This window comes from Castor canadensis, chromosome 2 (assembly GCF_047511655.1).
Source record: "Castor canadensis chromosome 2, mCasCan1.hap1v2, whole genome shotgun sequence".
NCBI lineage: Eukaryota > Metazoa > Chordata > Mammalia > Rodentia > Castoridae > Castor > Castor canadensis.
In genome coordinates this window covers 6,625,681-6,632,679 of record NC_133387.1, presented here as the reverse complement: position 1 = coordinate 6,632,679, position 6,999 = coordinate 6,625,681, and positions in this window count along the sequence as shown.

Here is a 6,999-nt window from a genome sequence, read left to right as displayed (position 1 = left end):
TCCACCATGCCTTTTAGTTCTGGTAGGTCCTCTTCCTCTGCCTCTTCACACCCTGTAAGGGAAACCTGCAGTCATCTGGGCAGGCTGTGTGTGGGGGATGGGGAAGTGACTAGTTCTCTCTAGATGAGACTTAGGACCTCGACAGTGACAGGCTGCCGCTGTTAGTACTGCAGCTGCTGGGTTACAGCCCTGGCTCTGCATCTGGCCCAGACCTGATTCCACCTGGGGTGGAGCAAAAGAGAGAAACGAGCAGCTTCCCAGGCCTGAAGAGCTCTGAGGAATTCAGTTCTCAGACCAGGACTGCCTGCTCCTGAACCACACCCACCTAACATGCTCTGTGTCCCCCTGATTTCCTGCAGTTCACACCACAGACATCCACTCTGTGAGTCCCAAGTATGATGCTCAGTGCAGGAGTGTCTGCTCCACAGAGGGACTGGGTGGGGAGGGACAAAGGAATTTGAAAGTGGGATGTAACAAGGTTTTTTATGGAAGTGATAACAGAGGCTTCCTGGCCAGAGTGAACCCTGAGCTGACAAGGAGTTACGCTCATCTCTCAGGGAGTCCACCTGAGGCTGAAGAGCCTGGTCCAGCTCAGGAGCTCCAGGGTGACCTTCTAAGTAGTAGGAAGTCACTGGAGACCTTTGATGAATCTTAGAAAGAGGTCGTGGCAACAGAGGGGTGGTTAGATTACATAAGGCCAAGGACAGGGGTGACATTCAGAGGAAGGACTCCCACATTAGCAATCAGGACATGCCCTGTCACTGGGGGAGAACAGGGACAGAAGACACTAAGGATCAGGTCAATACCAGGTGGACACCAGGAGTTATCTCCGACAGCACTCTGAAATGCAGCTCCCCTTCAGAGGAACTATGGACTGAGCAGAGAAAGGTGAAAGCTTTGAACATGGATGTGCCAACCCCGAAGCCCTCCAGGGGCTTGGGCCCATGATGGGTGGTCTCATCCTCTCTCCAAAGTAGACAATTCCAACCAGTTATAAACGTAGCCCCAAGAAACTGTCAGGCAGCAGGGCTTCAGGAGGAAGGCCTCCTTCTGAGTGCGTGGATGACTCCTTCCCAGGCCTCCCAGTCCAGACTCAGTCCACCAGTGAGCAGTCACCTTCACCCCAAGCAGTGCTGCCAGGTACCCAGTGACACTCCCTATGTTGATGTCCAGGTGAGCAGAGGGGGAGCCGTCTACAATAGAGTAATATTTTCCTAGTTTTTCCTCCCCAGGGGTTTCTTGAGTGTTTAAATGCACACTCGAGTCTCTTGGGCCTCCTGCTAACCAATGAAGAAAGGCAGAGGAAGCCTGGACCAGAGGTGATCACATTCCCACTCCCATTTGTCCAAATAATCCAACTAGAGGTGTCTTCGCTCTGTTCGAAATTCAGCAAATGTCTACCATGAAGACATCAGAAACCTCAGTCAGATGCAAAGATTCCTCCTCATTCTGGAAAAAAGAAAAAAAAAAAAAAAGACAAACCTGTTTGTTCACCCAGGATGTCACTTCTTCAAAAGAACCACAAGAGCCAGGGAAAGTCTGATAAACTTAAAGGATAAAAAGGAATGTGACATTCAAATGCAGGTAAAGAGACCCGAGACTCAAATCACTCACACGTTAGGAAATTTATGGGCTCACATAATTGGAAACGCAGACGTAAGGGAGGCTTCAGGGCTGGGTGATTCAGGGGCTCGCTTTGTTCCAGCTTTCAACACTGCTCTGAAGTGTTGCCTTCAAACTCAGGTTGGGAGCAAGATGGCTGTTGAGGTTTCAGGCATCACACCCAGATCCCACAATGCTCAGAGTAAAAATAGAGACTACCTCTTTCTCCCTGGGGAAGGAGAAACCTCTGATCCTACCTCCAAGCTGTTGCTCATTTCTCATTGGTTGGCATGGTTACAGGCTCAGTTCTGAATCTCTCATTGGTAAAACAATGGGATTGTAATTAAACCACACATCCCTGGAGCTCAGCCTGGAGACCTCAACCAAACCAGCACTCTACCAGGAGAAGGGGAACTGGAACTGGAACCAGAGCTATCCAGATCATCAATGTCTCTATAGACCATGGGAACCAGTTTCAGAACTGGTGGTAATTAGAGCAACAAATTCATGAGGCCATAGTTTAGAAAATGCTCTCAAATACACATGATAAAACATGATCAGAAAAATAAGAATAAGAAGTAAGATACACCAGACAAAAGCAACACACCTCTCCCAATGTAAAACCAGCCAGGTTCTGCCTCTGAGGACAGCACATGGCTGTCTGGGATTCTTTAAGTTCTCAGCGTAAGCAATTGTCTCCTTTCAATAGACTCACAAGAGAAATTCTTCCCAGGTTCCATGATGATGGTGGCACATAGGGTGACCACCTTCCTAGTGTGTCCACAACTGAGCAGAGCCCTGATCAAAGCAACTAAGCAAAAAGAACAAGGTGTTCACCCAGGAGTAGGTGACACAATGGGCCAGGCTGGAGGTGGGTGGGGTGCACCTGGTAACCACAGGGAAGAGTTGAGTGGTGAGGCTGGGATCAGTGAGTTGTACTACTGAAAAGACAGGTGCTTTCCCACTCTTAACACAGTCTTGGACCAGCCACTGCCTCAGAGGATCTCTCTTCAAGCTACTATGGTCCCTCATATACCATTCTCTTGATCCTCTTCTGCCCCCTATCTCCTACATCCATGCTCAGGTAGGGGTCCATCCCATCCCACTGAGGAATGACTTCTCAGGCTTCATTACACAACCTTTCCAAAGCAACCTCTTGCTGGGCACAAAGCTGCCTGATATTTCCTTGTAGCAGGTGCAAGGAACGAACACTCGAAATAAGTGTCTAATTGTGGCATATCAGATTCCATGATGGGTCAGTTGAAAAATGCCTTTTGGAGTAAATGGATTTTCCTAGTGAAAACCACACTTGGAATCACATTCTAGAAGTGCTGCCCATCCTCCTCCATGTGTGAAATTAGCCAGCAATCACCTTGACAGAAAAACCTAAAGTATCAGTAACTTTGGGGGCATTTTAATTTAAGTACTAAATGTCAAACCCCAGCTTCTGTCAGATCACCGATGACTGCTTTGCGCTTTGGACTCTGTTCTGCAGCTGGGTCCCATGGAAGCTATTCTAATCTGGTTTGCAAAGCCTTCGTGAAAATGCACAATTCCAGTAGCAGTTAGGCCAGCCGAGGAGCCACGGTGCTCATTACATGACTCAGTGCCTGCTTTGACATTCAAAAAAGTGCTGAGTTTTTGCACAAAAACCTGTCCCTGGGCATTTTCTGCCATCCTGCAGTTTGTGAGCTTTTCAAAGAGTATAATGGACAATCTGAGTCAGCATGGCTAGGCTACGCCTCCCCATTCTCGTGGGGAGGGTTTTTTGAAGCTGTGAAGGGCAGGTGGGGATGGCAAATGGAGAAAGCAGTATTTTGTAGGTGATCAACTTTGCAATGCTGATGATTCTGAAATCAAGATGCTGTTTTCCCTCCCACTGCCTATGGATCACCTGGAACAGTGCTCTCTGGCAGGAAAAGGAGGGGTTTCTGAGAGTCAGAGGGCAATGGAAGGTCTCAGGTAAAAAAGACTGAGGAGGTTTGTGTTAATGGACAGAGAGGACAATACAACCTGCTAAAAAGGGTAGAGGAAGGTGGGTGTGGGTGATATTCCTAAACTCAGAGAGATCCAGGGACCCTGGAAACCATGTGGTAACTAACTGTGAGGAAACTAAGACTTCAGGGTTGGTGTGACACCAGACTGTCCAAAACTGTGGATGGAATGACCTCAAAGAGTAATGGTAACTCTACTCCCGCTCTCCAGAACACCACGCCACTGAGACAGGTCGCTCTCCAGCTATCCCTCAGTTCCTCCGGGCCACAGGCAGGGTTACTCACGTGCTGTGTTTGGCCATGTGACTCTTAACAGGCCATTTCCTCCAAGAGCGAGAACCTTAAATTGCTGCTTTCTCAGAATCCAGCCTGAGCAGAAAGAGAAGTGAAAGCAGAAATATCGATGTTTTTTCTCTTTTTTTTACAATTATTTTTAAGACTTTTTTCCTTTCTAGGCACAGCGCACCCTCTCTAGTCTGAACTGCCACACCTACTGCTAAATGCCTGCCACCATATCCCAGCTGCACCCCACCCCTATTCTGTCCCCTTCAGAGTATTCTACCCAGGGTGCCACTGGCCATCTGGACACCACTCTCATGTGGCCCCATTCAAAAACCCATCGGGGCTGGCCAGCATTTCATAGCCATCAATCCTTCCTTAATTCATTTAAAAATGTTATTAAATACCTCTATTAACCAGATATTTCTTCACCTTGGTTGAGCCAGTTCAAAGGAGACTCCCTGCTCCCCTTTGAGAAAGGATCCTCTGATCTAGTGACAGTGGCATGTGGTTCCTAAGGCCTCTCTTAGGAGGTTCTGTCCTGTAGCATCTCCAGTGTGGGGACTGGAAGAGACTGGGATGAAGGGAAGAAGAACGGTGAGGTCACTCCTGGAAAAATTGTGAAATGGTCTCAAACTTGTGGGTTAGCCTTGAGCAAATTATCTTAGCCTCGTTTGCCAAAAGTAACAATAAGTTCGCCCCACTTCTCTCACTGGATCCTCCTGAAGACAAATGGCACTCTGATTAGTGAAATGCAACATGCAGCTATGAGAATGGACCACTATTTAAGGGTCGGGGTCAGAGCACTTTCCCAGGAATAAAGCCCTTGTTGCTTGTGACATCATTCTGGTTAGTTAGGCTGTTTTAATTAGGCTATTTAATCCTTTTTTAAAAAATTGTATTTCTTTATCAGAAAAATAAAAAACAAATACTTTATGCAATCAGGTCAACTCTTAACATCTTTCTCCCTCTTCAAAATCGAAATCATTTCCATCCAGTTGAGGGCTGTACATATATAGTAATAACAAGGAAAGTAATAGGAAAGAAATAAGATTAAACTCTGGAGATGAATTTTCAGTCTTTTCTTCAAAGGGCATCCTGTGCCTTGGGGAGTAGGCAGGGCCCCACATGTGCACCCAAGTGTGGGGGCAGCAGCCACCTAGTACATATATGGAAATGGCTTTGCACAAACACAAGAAGTCAGCTCATCAGTGTCACCGAAGGGCTACTGTCTGAGCTCACTCTATTCAGAAGTTTAGGTTCTGATAAGTATGTCAGTAATATGTCCAGCTTTTTTCATTTGGGACTGGAGAGTTACATAATTCTTGATCTTAACTTGTAATAAAGACACAGGTTTAAAAGATCAATGCCTTGTCCAGGTTGGCACGAATTGTCACTGGTAGAGGTGAGGGAGAGCAGGAGAGAGGGCACACAGGGGAAGGGGGTGACACATGACAGGAACCAAGGAAAACAAAGCAAGCCCTGTTACCTGGTAGATAGAAAGTGAAGGATCTTGCAAGGTCTATAGATGTCATGGAACTATCTCATTGGTCTCTAGTCTCTTCATAAAAACACAAGAGCAAGGAGAGCTGAAAAACCATCCATGAGGCCTGTGTGTCAAACAGAGAAAGATCACACCCCCTCAGACACAGGAAAGAAGCTATGTGTGTGGGTTTCTTTGCAAAGCTGTCCTCACAGGGTGATCTGACAGAAGAAGAGTTGTTTCATAAATAAAAGCTCTATTTCTGCCTCTCCACCACATCTCTGCAATGCTTTTGTAAGAAACAAATTCTCTAACAGAATTAAGAGACCCAGAGAAGACAATGACCACCTGGTGCCCAGCTGCACTCCAAGCCAGGCCTTCAGCTGCCTGCCTATGGCCCAGGCCCGACTGCATGCAGCCGCTGTCCCCACCTTTCCCCCCTCCCCCACAAAAGTGGCTTCTTAGGAGGAATTCTAGATGACAGCTGAGCCATGGTTGCTCTCCAGCTCTGCACAAGGAGAGGGCGCCATGTCTGAGACATTCTATTCTCCACCTTACTTCTCTGGCAAAAGCCCTGCCCTTGGGCTGCCCTTGCTCTGACCTGGGGTAGGGAGACAAGGCTGACTTCATTTCCACTGGAACCAGGGACATGCTCAACCCACCCATGGTGTGATTTAGGCAAAGTGACAGCACTTTATGAGGAGTTTGAGTAAGAGGGATCCCTGGCCCTGAACTGCCCTAGTTACCATCCCTCTGTCTCTGCACACTGCCCTGCTGGGAACCTCCAGGCTGGGAGGCAGGAAGCTGGAGCCCCTTTCTGCAGGCTGTATCAGATGACTGGGGCTGGGTTTGACCAGTTAATTACATGTTTGTTCAGATTCACTTTTCAAAAGAAATTCTAAGCAGGAAAATGAGATACACGTAACTCCTGGATCCCAACTTAGTTTGGAGAGGGGGCAGATACAATGCAGAGAACAAATCACATTTTGCAATGAAAGCCAGGCTTGACTGCCAGAATAGACCCTGTAAAAATTCTGTAACTTTAACTCTTCAAATAATAATAGCTACTACACTGAATGAAGTGCACACATGTCCACCTGCCAGTGAGTACAGAAGAGCAGGCTTTTAACTCATGGAAGACATTGCTTTCTTTTTGCTATCTAAAATGCTCTGAGATCTCATTTTTACCAAAGATATACGCTTGTAATATAAAAGTAATTATTTGGAGTAGGTATTTATCGGCTCTAAACTGACTTATCCTGAATATTTTTATGCCTAAGGTCAACTCACTGAGCTGTCTCGACATGAATCTTGCAAATACTTATACACAAGAAGGAGACGTCACTCAAAGGTATCACATCCACACAAGCCTTCTTGAGCCTTCATGATGGGTGAACACACAGAGTTTCGCCTGCCTTAAGACACGCAGGTTAAACTCCTGTGTTCGGGGCACAGAGCGAAGACTGGGACCTCATCAGCTACTCCCTGTGCATTAGAGAAAAGGCAAATTGATCACTGAAAGAAGTGTGTTGATTCTGCCTTCAGTCATTGCCTCTGCTCTCTAGGCTGAGATGGGATGGCCATGTGTCTGAGGTGATCGAATGCCTTTTCCTCAAACCTGACTTTTTACACTAAGTTATA